Source organism: Ambystoma mexicanum, chromosome 1p, assembly GCF_040938575.1.
Source record: "Ambystoma mexicanum isolate Mex_15411 chromosome 1p, UKY_AmexF1_1, whole genome shotgun sequence".
NCBI classification, from domain to species: domain Eukaryota; kingdom Metazoa; phylum Chordata; class Amphibia; order Caudata; family Ambystomatidae; genus Ambystoma; species Ambystoma mexicanum.
In genome coordinates, this window is record NC_090921.1 from 297,002,048 (window position 1) to 297,015,750 (window position 13,703).

Below are 13,703 nucleotides of genomic sequence, written 5' to 3' on the forward strand. Positions count from 1 at the left end.
ATACGCAGGATGCAGGTTAATAGTAAGGGCCAGAATATCGTGATCACTTGAATCATTGGCGGTCACCCAGAGTTTTTCTTGGTAGCCATCAGGCTGGCGTTATTCCCCAAAAAGTAGTTGAGGGTTGACAGCCTGCCTCCTCCCCCATGTATACTCTCCAGGAATATTCTCCCTGGTTTTACCATTCATCATGACCAGGACCCAATTTCTCAGGAAAGAAACCCACGGTTTTCCCTTTCTGTTACCCATTCCCTGTGACATCTCACACGGTTTTACAACATTCCTATGGGGCGGCACATTGAAATACGTCTAGGCACCTAGCGTTAAAGTACCACCCACTAGGATTAGTTATTCAGCAGGGGACCACGCGCTCACTGCTAGGGCCTCCTCCAGTAAGTCTTGTACCTCCTTCAAGTGCAAACAAGGGGTTACATATATATTCAGAAGCAGTATCCGCCAGGTCTCCCATCTAGCATCAGGCCAGAGTTCTACCGCTTGTACATAGTCCCCACCCCGCTTGGGCATGGACATGGGTCGTCAGAGGTCACAACTGCAACCTCTAAAAAAAAAAAGCAAAAAAACTCCTGGGATGTGGCCAGCACCATGTGGCTCTTGATTTCTGGAGTGGCTGGCTTTCTTGTTCAGGCCTCTTTAAAAAAAAAAGTAAGAACAAGAGTGCCATAAGTCTAACACTTTCAGCACTGACCCTAAATGAGAAAAAATAGGAATACCAATAATGTGTCTTTCTGGAATTCTATACAATAATTGCTAGACTAATTTAAGGTTTATTTCAGGCACACTTTAGGGGTGAGTCACTGATTTAGTCTGTTCATAAACGCCTCAACTCAGCCTTTCATCCTTCTGAGGTTGATAAATGAGTACCAACACAGGTTGGGTGATATTGGGTGTATATTTTTTCAATATAAAAGCGCTTCAGCGTAAGTGCTATGTAATCACATCATTATCATTTGGTCACGGACATCTGCTTGCATTCACAGTAATTTGGGCCTATACACACTGATCTTAACGATATATATGGCTATCTATTCTTGTATGAAATGTACATCACATTATAGTGATTTCGTAACCATATTTTTCGTAGTGTAAAATGCTATGTGATGCCACTTCCTGTTTTGTCAACGGGTGAAAGGTGGTGTTCCATTGCTTCCCCCGATATCACTTTGGGTGGGGTCAAATGACATCACTTCCTGTGATGTCATCAGGGGGGTCAAGGGTCATGTGATGTCACTTCCGCTACCCCTGGCATTTTGGTGAAATGACGTCCCTGCGCTTGGTGTGCTAGTTTGGGGCTCACTCCAATAATGAGCCCGCCAGAAGGTCTACACTTAGGGCCTCTATTGGACATTCATTCATACAGTTGGAACGCTTCAACGTATAGGGGACTGGAAAGTTAAGTCTCTTGGAGAGAAAAAAACCCATCAAACTTAGCCAAGACACACCTGCCGCATTGAGATGACTAAAACCCCTCATATTCCAACTTCCAATCCTTAGAGGTCAAATCCCTCCCATATTTAGATCCCCCGTGATAGACCTCTCCTGGGGAAACTTCACCCAATAAACTGCTTCAAAACAGGGTGATAGATGGTCGGGTGAAACCTGGGGGGACTACCAAGCCAATTGCCTATCCTTACACAACTTAGCGTCTTGCCTTTCATTCCTCACACTATGACCACCACCCTGGTCAGCGCCATGGTACCATGTACTTGGTTGCAATTCTCAGCAAACAGTGAGCCTCAGACGCAGGGACAACAAATCATCCACCTTCGCACATAGCAAAGATACCACTGAGGCAGAGGCAAAACGTATCAAAACCCAGTTAGAACGGCTACCCCATTTCAGAGGTTCATGTTGCAGCATGTCCGTGGTGGTAATAGTAGAGAGCCAAGGTACCGCGGCCCATAGCCGGAGTAGTGCTGTTCTATTTAAAAACAGACTGAGATCAGAGGACTGCATCTCCTCCAGCTTCACCAAGGATCTCCGTCTTATTGGGCCTTTCACTATGGTACCAGAGGTCGCACTATAGGGTCTGCACGCCCTGTACAATTTTCCACTAGCACTCATGCCATTCAAAGATCCTCCTTCAAGTGTCTTCCAGCTTTTCACACGTCCAGCAGATCTTTCATGGAAGGGGCATGCTGGCGTGGGCTTATTGATGTCACTACGGTGTAAACGAGGGATGGAAGGTTGTGGAATTCTCATATGCCGGATCTTAGGAACAGGAAAGCAGTCTTTACCCGGGACTATGCCTCTTCCATGACCTGGCTCCGCCAAAGGCAAGTACAATGCAGGAGGGCGCTTTAGGAGTGTCCACCTATCACGTGATCCCTTTAGGTCTTAAGGTCACAGTTCGTTTCGATACTGAGCTCTGGTAACTTTCCTAGCTTCCCGGGGCTAGAACCACAGGCCTGCTAGAGGGTTGGGGGTTGCAGAGGTGGGGTGGAGGGGGGCACAATATTTTTGGTAACGTTCCTCATCAGCGTTCAAGGATATATTACTTTTTGGCACCATAGGTGGGGTTTTCTCCATCATGGAGCTCTCCGGACACAGCGCTTCCAGGGCATCCTCCTCATTCCCAGTGGCAATGTTCACAGAATCCTGAGATCTCCAAGAGGCCTTGGATTCTTCTGAAGAGACAGAAATCCTAGCCCCCACCACTCCCAAAGTCACACCTCACATTAGAGGTGGTAGTAGTAGTAGTAGACTGGACAGTCTCCTAGTAAGGAAAATCAGAAGCCACAAAGGTGTCCTTGGTATTTAACCTGCTTTGACGACAACTTGCCACTGGCATGGTGGTTAAGCCTTTCCCTCCTTTACCACATTGCAGTAACGTTGGCAATTTCTTTCCATGTCACTCTGGTCCATCGCCATAACAGAACAGAGCATAAATAGTGCTTCCAGTTTCACCATCATGACCTTCAAGTATGAGATTATTTGATCCACACCAGGGAAAGGATCCGAGTTGTGCTGCTGCAAGTTTACCTCCTGGATCTGTTTTAAGGCAGCTGCTGCTTCCACATCAGCAGCCAACGCCTAGAGGTTAGGGCTGCTAGATAGGTTCGTCAAGGCCTCAGACATTGTTGAGCTAGCAGCGATACCTGCATTAGCCAACTGCATTGAGGTGTTGCCAAGACCCGAAAATAAGCCCGAAATCCTGGTTTGGGAGCTTGGCTGGTCACCCCCATTAGACCCTCGATCCTTTTTACCATTTTTCGTTTTAGGTGCTTCCTTTGCCATTTTGAAAGTAAGCGTAGGGCTACGGGCACTGCTTCCCCCTCAGCGAGATATCACTAAGGAGTCCCAATTTCCAATTAGTTTTAGGCTTCATGATACCAGTTATATAAGCAGATAGTAAATAAGCAGAGTCAGAGGCGGGGGAGGTGCAAGGGAGGGCGAGGGAGAATGTGGAAGTAAGTTCCGCCAAACCATGAGGATAAGATAGTAACTTGAAAGTTTTCCAAACAGTCTGTAACATTAGAAGGCGTATGGTCGACTTACTTCAAGCCTTCACCCCACCACAGCACAGCACAGCACAGCTGGTGACGCCAGCACCTGCCTATCGGCACTCCACTGGGGTAAGCGCCCAAGGAAGGAGAGACATTCCAATGGTAAAAGTGACTGTTCAAAAGGAGGCGGGGAGAGGCCGCAATGTGACCTCCACTTTAAACACTATGCATGAGGCCACCAGGGGGCGCACAGGTAATGGCTGCCTAGGTGCCGTGCTCCGCCGAGGCTGGGCCTTTCATGGAGATTGAGCCGCACCCCCCCCCTCCCCCCGAGACCACCCAGGCAGATTCACTGGGCTTGATTGTGCCTGTCACCCCCCCCCCCCCCCGTGGCTCCCCTGCCCGAAAGAGCGGAGCTCGAGGCCCTCGGGAGACCAGAGAACGGGCCGTGACAGAGGTGCGGCCGAGAGAGAGCATTCGGCTTATCGACCAGGGAGGAGGAGCGGGCCGCCGGAGAGAGGAGGTCAGCCGGCGAGCCCGGCCCCCGACAGGCCACGGTGTCTGGGAAGGCGGTGCGGCCTGCCGAAGTGAGCGAATCCAGCGGGTGGTTCCGCCCCCAACAGGCCTTGGAACACTGGAAGAAGAAGCGGCCTGCAGAGGTGAAGTAGCCAACCGGAGGGGCCAGCCCCCGTCATCACTGGTCCCCTCAGCCCCGGGGGCCGAGCGCCCGCTCCCAGGACATCGGCCCCCGATACGGAACTTGGGCCTTCTCCGCCCCCTCCTCTCCCTCTGGCTCCCAGTGGCTGCGAAGATAAAGTTCAAAACCCTCTGCATTGTCCACAAGGCCTTCTGGGGCCTTGGTCCTAAATACCTTCAACTCTCTCTTCCCAAATATCTTCCTTCCCGAGCCCTTCGCTCATCCGCCTCCAACTCCCTCAGGGTCAGCAGCTTCTCGAAGCAACGAGCTGGGGGTAGATCTCTCTCCGCGGCAGGGGCCTCCCTCTGGAACAGCCTTCCTGCCTCCCTGAAACTTGAGGAGAACCATCTCCGGTTCCGGAAGCACCTCAAAACCTTCCTCTTTGCTTCTGCTTTCTCTCTCCCTCTCCCCTGCTGAACAGCTAATATTCTTCACTGAAACTGCACTGATTCTGCAACTGGACCACTCTTAACGGCCTCGGTCCTGGGCCCAGCCACTCTCCACTTGCACTGGTGCCCTGGAACCCCTCTGCACTGCGGGACTGTCTCTGTATCCCTACAGCCCCCCCCCCTTTTCCAGCACTTGTTCTGCACTTACCTTGCACTTGCCACCAGCTGGCCCTATTTATTTATTACTTTACGCCACTTACCTTGTACTGCACTTCCCCCCCTCCCCTTCCCCTTGCACTTTTCCCCCTCCCCCACCCCTGCACTTGCGCGATCTGAATGACACCTGGCCTAGTAGGATCGTTGTCTGTCTCCCCTTGTTCCTCCCCTCCCTGCCTCGTCGCGCCTTGAAACACCTGTGTATAGGCGCGTTACAAATGCCATATCATATCCCTCCAAAACGGCGCATATCCCCGCCAGAGCGGGCCCAGTGGGAGGAGCGGTCAAGCAGCCCCGGTCCCGGCATCCGGGTCTTGGAAACTGTGGTATCGGGCCACGACATCTCCTGGAGCCAACCACAGTGAGGGGAGGGCGCACCTGGGGTCAGTGGCCCCCACGGCTCACCACACTGCGCATGCCGCCCCCCCTGCAGCCGCAGCTCCGCCCCCCCTCTACAACAGGCCCAACCCCAGCAGCATAGGCCAGCCGAGGCCCCCCACAGTGCATCCAACCCCGGAGTGGACTCTCCGTTGAGACGGGATTGTGCCTCCCCCTGCCCCGAGGGGTTCCGAGATCCCTGCGGCCCGCATCGGCACCGGGGCCCAGAAAAGAAACGACATCCATCCGCTCCGGCCCAAACAGGTGGTGGCCCCTGGGTCTGTCCCCAGGGCGTGTGCCCACCAGTCACCTCCCGGGAGGAGAACAGAGACAACGGACAGAGGCGTGTGAACGGCGCCCGCGGTCACCCCGCCCCGCAAGACTACACCGAGACGAGGAGAGGCACAGGTGTGAGGCCCCCACCCGGCGCCGGTGGGGCGTGTGCCCGCCCGCAGGCCGCCCCTCCCTGCACAGGGGGTGCCTGTCCCCCACGGGCTACCCCAGGAAACCTCGACCCAGCCACTACAGGGAGGGGCCCCGGGGAGACCCCCATAGCTCCTGGCCAGTGGCGGACCCCGCAGGGTGCGCAACAGAAGACTGTATGCACTGGCTAGAGACCCTACAGGCATTCTGCTACAGGGAGATGGCGAATCCAAGCGGCAGCTTCCCTGGCTCTGGTGCCATGGCTCACCCGGAGGCCTCGACGGAGTCGACGACAGCGATGGAAAGGGGCTTTGCCTCTATCCTACAAGAAATTAGAGATATGCAGTCAGACATCGCCCAGAAGTTTGTAAAGATGGACCAAAGGATGGACAAAGTTGAGGATAGGCTCCTACAAGTGGAAACCAACCAGTCCTCATCAGCAGCCCAGGAGGCCCAAATATACATGAGGCTATCGGCCCTGGAAAAAGGGACGAGGAGAGAGCCAGGCAGATGGATGACTATGAAAACAGGGAGCAGAGGAATAGCCTAAGATTTTTCGGGATACCGGAGACGGAGGGGGAAACGGAGAGGGACTTAACCCGAGTGGTAAGAGACATCATTACCCTTCTGTTTGCACAGGAAATGACCACAGAACTTCAGTTCGACCGGGTGCACAGAGCAGGGGGCAAGGCGGGGAATCCCCGGTCTGTCCTTGCCCGGTTCCACTACTACACAGAAAAGATCAAGGTCCTGGAGGAAGCGAGGAAGGCGGGAGTGATTACCTATAACGCCAATATCACCATTTTCCAGAACCTCTCCGCTTACACCTTGGCCAAGCACAGAATGTGCTGCCCCCTAACGCAGCTACTCAAGAAGGGGGGGTGTGCTACAGGTGGGGGTACCCTTTCTCCCTGACCTTTGAATATATGGGCCAACGGACAATGCTGGTCACCGAAGAGGATATAAGAGGGGCCATCCGGGATTATGTGGCAGAACCTATCCCTCGAAGAGGCCCAGTCGGCCCAGAGGTGACGGATGGGGGAGGCCCAGGCCAGTCAGGCACCAGGAGAAGGAAAACCGGCTCGCGGAAATACAAGAAACTGAATACGCCGCCGCCCGCACTGGAAGGCGAGCACATACTCAGGGCTGACGGCGGGGGAGTCCCGACCAGCTGCGGGGCAGGAATGGAAGTTCGTGAGGTCTCAATGAGGACAGTGTCCCTCTGAACAGCAAGTATAATGTGGGCAACCGATGGGACGAAGCAGGGGGGGGGGGGGTCACAAGGAAACGAGCATTGTGCTGTGTGCCTGGCCGAGGGGGGCAGGCTGGTGGTCCGGCCAAATGCCAGCATTGGCGGAACTGGCTGGACGCCGGGAAGGGGGAGAGGGGTCACCTTAAGTTGGTTGGGGTTGTTCTCTTAGGGAGAGGGGAGGGGGGGGGCAGTTGGGGGTCAGTTCTAGGGCTCCAAGCAATCAAGATGCGAGACAAAGAAAGCGAGACAGGAGTTTCGATGTGATGTGGGTGGCCAAGTGGGCGAGTCACATAGACTATGGCTGATGGTTTGCCGGCCCTGGGGGTGGGCACCTTGAATGTGTGGGGTCTGAACACCCCCACCAAGAGATCTCTAGTTTGTAGAGAATTCAGAAGGGCTAAACTGGACCTGCTTTTCTTGCAAGAGACACATTGGGCTCGGGGGAAGGAACCCAAGATGAGGGGAGGAGGAATTGGCGAGATGCTCTGTGCATCACACAGGTCTAAGAAGAGGGGAGTGGATATCCTACTAGCGAGGGGTGTAGGCTTTGAGCAGGAGGCTACACTGAAGGACCCCAAAGGCCGCTATCTACTGGTAAGGGGTTCTCTACAGGGCGCCCCCCTAACTCTTGCGGTCATATATGGCCCGAACGAGGGCCAAGCTCAGTTCTGGGAGGAAGTATGGGACAGGCTTAAACTTTTTGTGCACGGCACGGTGGTGGGGGGGGGGTGGGGGGTAGACTTTAACATGGTTCTGGATCCGTCCTCAGATAGGAAACTTGTGGGTCCTCCAAACATTAGGCCCGCGGAGGCAGCCATGGCGCGCAACTTCCAGGTCAACTCTGAGCTGGGCCTTGTAGACAAAATCCCGACCCCTAGGACAGGCATCCCTCATTTACGTATTACTCAGCCATACATACCTCGTACTCTAGAATTGATTATATCCTGGTGGACGAGACCCTCCGCCCATATATCTCTGGCCACAGGGTTGACCCAGTCCCCTGGTCGGACCATGATATGGTCCGTATCACTATTGTTGAGGGTTGGCGCAAGGAGCGCAGAGGACGTTGGAAATGCAACGACGCCCTACTGAAATACGAGGTCCTTGCTCAGGAAGTGCTAAAGGCCATAACAGAGTTCTTTGAGCTGAACGCTAATGGGGAGGTTGGCATACACACATTGTGGGATGCCTTCAAGGCAACCCTACGAGGTGTTCTCATCAAAAAAGGAGCACAGAAAAAAAAGAGAAAGGGAGGCCCGGGAAAAGATAGCCCGACTCCAGCCATGTGGCTCTCCGGAACGGCCTCTTGAGCGTGACTGGGTCGCCGCCCTGGAGAACTACAGCCTCCAACTGAAGGACCGCCTCCTGCACAAAACGGAGATAAGTCTTCAGATGGTTAAACAAAAATATTACGACAAGGGGGACAAGGCAGACAGGATCCTAGCCTGGAAGTTGAGGGAGGTCCAGCGTAGTAAAATGGTGAAAGCGGTGAGGAACGCTCAGGGGACAATGGGTTACAACACTCCCCACATAGGGGAGGCCTTCCGCCAATATTACAAAAATGTGTACTCGTCAGAATATGAGGGCGATACTCAGATAGAGGACTTCCTGGGGTCCATTCAAGTCCCGGCCTTAACGAGAGAGATGTCAGAGGGGTTGGAAGGCCCGGTCACCGAGGAGAAGATAGTCAAGGTAATTAGCGGGATGAAGGCGTGAACCTCCTCGGGGGAGGACGGTTTCACAGTGTATTTTTACAAAAGGTTCCGCTCCACCCTAGCCCTGCACCTGGCGAGGGTTTTCAACTCTGTACTGGAGGGGGGCATTCTCCCCGATTCCACGATGGGAGCCATTATAGCAGTGTTGCCCAAGGAGGGTAAGGACCCCGCAGAGTGCTCCTCTTACAGCCCAATATTATTGCTAAACACGGACGTGAAGATCTTGGCCAGGGTGGTGGGGAAGCGGATGGAAGGGATAATGCCGAAACTGGTCCATGGGGATCAAGTGGGTTTCATAAGAGGGAGGCAGGGGTCACACAACATCCGAAAAACGATAGACCTGTTTCATTATGCACAGGAATCGGAGCTGGACGCATGTGTCCTTTCCCTACACTCAGAGAAAGCCTTCGATAGGGTGGAATGGAGATATATGGAACAACTCCTCCAAAAAATGGGCTTCGGGTCACATATTAGGAGCTGGGTGTCCGCACTCTATAGAGCCCCCACAGCAAGGATCCAAGTGAACGGGCGGTTGTCCAAGTCCTTTCCTCTCTTGCGGGGGACCAGGCAGGGTTGCCCACTCTCCCCTTTGATATAAGTCCTCACGATAGAACCACTAGCCAAAGCGATCAGAGCACATCCGGGCATCAGGGGGATTAGCAGAGGTGAGGTGGAATTCACGTTATCCCTGTTTGCGGACGACATTCTGGCTTATATGGTGAACCCTGCCTCCTCGCTCCCTCCCTTCTTGTCCCTGGTGGCTACGTTTGGGCACTTCTCAGGGCTGAAAATTTTTCACAACAAAATCAGTACTGCTCCCAACGAGACCCTGAGTTAGACCCGCTGGAGAGGTTGGAGGGGATTGCAGTGGGAAAGGTCTCCATACGATACCTGGGCGTCCTGCTTACCAGGGACCTGGCTAAACTTGCTATTACCAACTATGACCCCATCATGGCAGGGATCACATCGGACCTGAGGAGATGGGGCAAGATGATCCTGTCTTGGTATGGCCGGATGACAGCGGTTAAGATGAATGTCTTACCAAGGCTTCTGTACCTATTCATGGCGCTCCCCACCATCGTCCCAGAGCAGACCTTTAGGGATCTACAGAACGCAGTCCGAGAATTCATATAGCAAGGGAAAACCCCGAGGACTGGGAGGGCGATCCTGACGCTGCCGAGGGAGGAGGGGGGTTTTGGGCTTCCCAATTTCCGTCTTTACTTCCGAGCTGTCTTATCTTCCGAGACGGCTTATCTCACTTCATGGCCGTCCCCGATGTCCTGCCTCTGGGGACTCCCCCTCAACCTGGGTAATAGGGGGTTTCAGAACTCTCATATCTGGTCAGACATGGGAATGGAATGGGCGGGGCAGATGTTTAGGGAGGGAGAATTCCTAGCTTACGAGGAACTGAGGGATGCACTTGGTCAAGGGTCCTTTACCATTTTTGAATACCTCCGCCTCAAGGGCATACTGTGTGACCAATCATGGGGTCAAAATCTGAGGAGGCAGCTGACCCCCTTTGAAATGTTCCTGGACACGGTGACCTCGAGAAAGGGCGCGGTATTGAATATGTACAACATTTTGAACACCATTAACCTCCCCGGGAGGCGGAGCTTCCGTTCAATCTGGAACGATCTGGCAGGGGAGGTTATCTCAGAGGATGCTTGGTCAAGGATTTTTAAAATTGCCTTCCACGGGAACTTATTCACCTCGGACATGGAACATAATTTTAAGATTTTGCAGGGATGGCACAGGGACCCAGTGAAACTGTCAAAAATGTTCTCAGGTGTATCACCGAGATGCCCGAGGGGATGTGGCCAGGTGGGGTCCAGGAAACACGTGGTGGCTTTGCCCTAAAGCCCAAGATTTCTGGGGGGAGGGATCGGGCCTGGATTGAGGAGGTTTCAGATGAGCCTCTTCCCCTGAACCCTCTGTCGATGCTGCTGGGCCTCCCCCCGGAGGACATGGAAATTATAGATATCCAAGGATGACAGAAACAATATTGGGGGTGGGAGGGGTGGCCCTGGCACAGAAGTGGAAAAGCCCGGAAACCCCCTCCAAGGAGGAATGGTTGAAAAAGGTAAAGAACATGTTCTTGATAGACAAACTTACTGCAATGGTGAACAATGATTCGGGTTCATTCCTGGCAAACTGGTATGGAGTGCAGCAGTGCTGGGGATGGGACGTCCACTAATACCAAGCACGCGCCCATGTCTGGGGGTGGGGGTCGGAGATGTGCTGTAATCAAAATGAGTGCTCACGGCCTGGGGGACAGCAACTTTAATTCAGCCGGCAAAAATGGTCACCAACCACATCATCTCCAAAGTACAGGATACGAAGAGAACATTTAACGTCTCCCGAGATCGAAGTTTTAGTTTGATGAGGGGGGGGAGGAGGGACAAGAGGTTGAACGGGTCAGTTGATAGCATCTTATGTATTTCTGCTTTGCCCAGTTTGTTACAATAGGAAAATGCTAATAGAACCAAAGTTTAAATTAAAAAAAAAAAAACAATATGCTTGTGGGTGTTGGTGAGATGCGACTATATTAGTACCAAGTAGCCCAGACCCAGAAACCCTGAATCCACGAACGGCTTCACACACAGCCCTCACACCACACATGCTACGCGCAGAGTCAATGCTTTTAAGGAAGGTATCAGCATCCAAATGTTCACCACTGAAGAGACTCCAATCTCAGTGTGAACTGCGAACTGCTTCACACACAGCCCACACACACCTCAGTGCGGAGCACGCGCCAGCGCTTTTGAGGGAGGTGCTCTGATTCTCAGGGCTTCTTCTTATGTTCATCAATGACTTCAAGTTATCCTGGATAATGTGGCACGTGTTGCCACTAGCACACCTTGTCATGCCAACATTACGCATCTTTTAAAGATATTGCATTGGCTTATGGTTCACAACATGCTTAAGTTTAAAGCCTTCACTCTGGTCTTCAAGGCCTTGCACTGGTCCGCTCCCGTCCACCACAGAGATACATTTAAATGGTATAGTCCCGGCTGATATTTACATTTAGGAAATACATTTCTGATTATGGATCCTGTGGCCAAGCAGGCCAGAGCCATAGAAGATCATTTTCAGCTTCTGGCATCCAAGCTGTGGAATGAGCTCCACTTGTGTATAGGCGCATTACAAATGCCATATCATATCAGGAAAAACATTAGGGTCATCAGCAGCCTTTTGAAATTTCCTAGGAAAATCAAAACCACTCTTTTTATTTGTCGTTCCTCACTTCGGACAGTGGGCATGGGGTACTGCAATTCTGCCTTACACTGGGTTATTCCATTGGCTGCAAAAAAAGCTCCATCTCTGTGGAGACTAGAAGGCGACAAAGGTTACAGCTATTTTGGTAAGTCTTCTATCTGTCCTCGTGGATGGTCGTCGACATGGTGATGTTTGATACTAACTTTAGTTCGCTCCTCTTAGAGAAGTAGTCAACAATGCTGGTGGTAGTTTGACATTTGGATGGTGGCGTGTCTGGTCTGTAGCCTTTTGTGACAGTTTAGGTCAGGGGTCTGCAATGTGGCTCGCCAGATGTTTTGAACTGCTTCTCCCATGATCCTCAACAACTGACCATGCCATCTAGGGCTGATGGGAGTTGTAGTCCAAAACTTCTAGAGAGCCAAAGTTGCAGACCCATGCTTTAGGCATTCATGACCATTTTCTACCACTCTGCCTGCAGCCACTATAGTCCATTTGGGCCCACCAATTCAACCCCCTTAGCCTTTTTGTGGGTAAGCTCCCCAAGTTTCCTTTATGGAACAGATATATTATGCTTGTGGTCACTGGTGGAATGAGCCCATCGCAGCTGACCAACATGACCGGATGTTCTGAGGCTACTTGCCATAATGGATTTGATGGTAGTTGGGGGCTCTGCTTCGCTGGCCACCAATCAATCACTGAGTTCCCCTTCTGGTTTCTTGACATTCTGCTTCTGACATACTCTGCAATTATTCACATCCACATAGGCTGTCATCTTCTCATATATCCAATAATGTGGTTATGATGCACTCATCCTTAAGCAAAAGGTCAGCAGATCCCAATGGGTCAGGTAGCCTTGACATGCAGTGTGCGTGCCCATCCCTCCTGCCAGGCATGTGTTGTATTTCAAATGTATACTCATGCAGTGTGATTGCGAGCCATTCCACTCAGCGGGAAGGTCTTGGTGCCTCCAGCTCTGAGCAGGTGGGTCAAGGGCTTATGGTCCTTAACAGACTGAAGCTTTCCCCTCCATACCCAAGGGCAGAGGTGTTCTGTTGTCCATAGTTTAGTCAATTTATTTGGCACGGCCAAACCCTCAGGTAACTGGGCGCAATGGCCTTGAAGCAAACATAGGTTACAGAAGGTTGCACATGTGAGAGGCATATAAGAGCAATACAATGGGTAGCACAAGGACCAGGTTACAATGTGGTCCATGTTGTGATGCAGTCTGACGGTTACAATGGATGTGCAAAATTCAGTATAGACAAGCATGCAGGTATCATTTTTACTGATTAGTGAGCCAGGATTTCACCATGGCTCTGAATGACCAACTCCTCAGACTTGATAGTCGTGGGGAGTGTATTCCAGCCCTTTGCTGCTAGTACTGGGAAGCGAGATTCCCCCAGCTGTTTTCAGATTGAATTTGGGAATGCTCAGTTGGTACTTGTAAGGTGTTCTAGTCGGTCATACATAGGCTAACATCTTTTCTCTATCAGCTAATAGGTTCTGTGAAGAATCCTACAGATCCCTGCCTAAAGTCTCATCCCTGGAGGTCAGGGGAAGGCAGTCACTTCCTGATCCCAAGCCTGGGGGGTGGGGGGTTGTACTGCGGGAGGATCACTTGGGAGGCGGTGGTGAGGCAATTCTGTGGGATGAGACAGTATTTTTCCTGTGGACAGAAAATGGCTTGTCATTTTAATGTCCCTAAACCTCATATCAGATCAAGGGTTGTGGACCCTAAGTTTGTAAAATCTCAAAGATCTTTTTTGGTATCCCAAACTAAACACCTTCCTCAATACCAAGGGTACAGTGTAAAGGAATATGGGAATGTTGTCTTCAGTAGACTACCTTTCTCTAACAGCCAATTCTCATAATTCATCTCTTAACTTTAAGGTAATTAAATCTACCCTTGACAGTAACTTAAATTTTACAAAAACTAACTGTGAAGGGAACTAA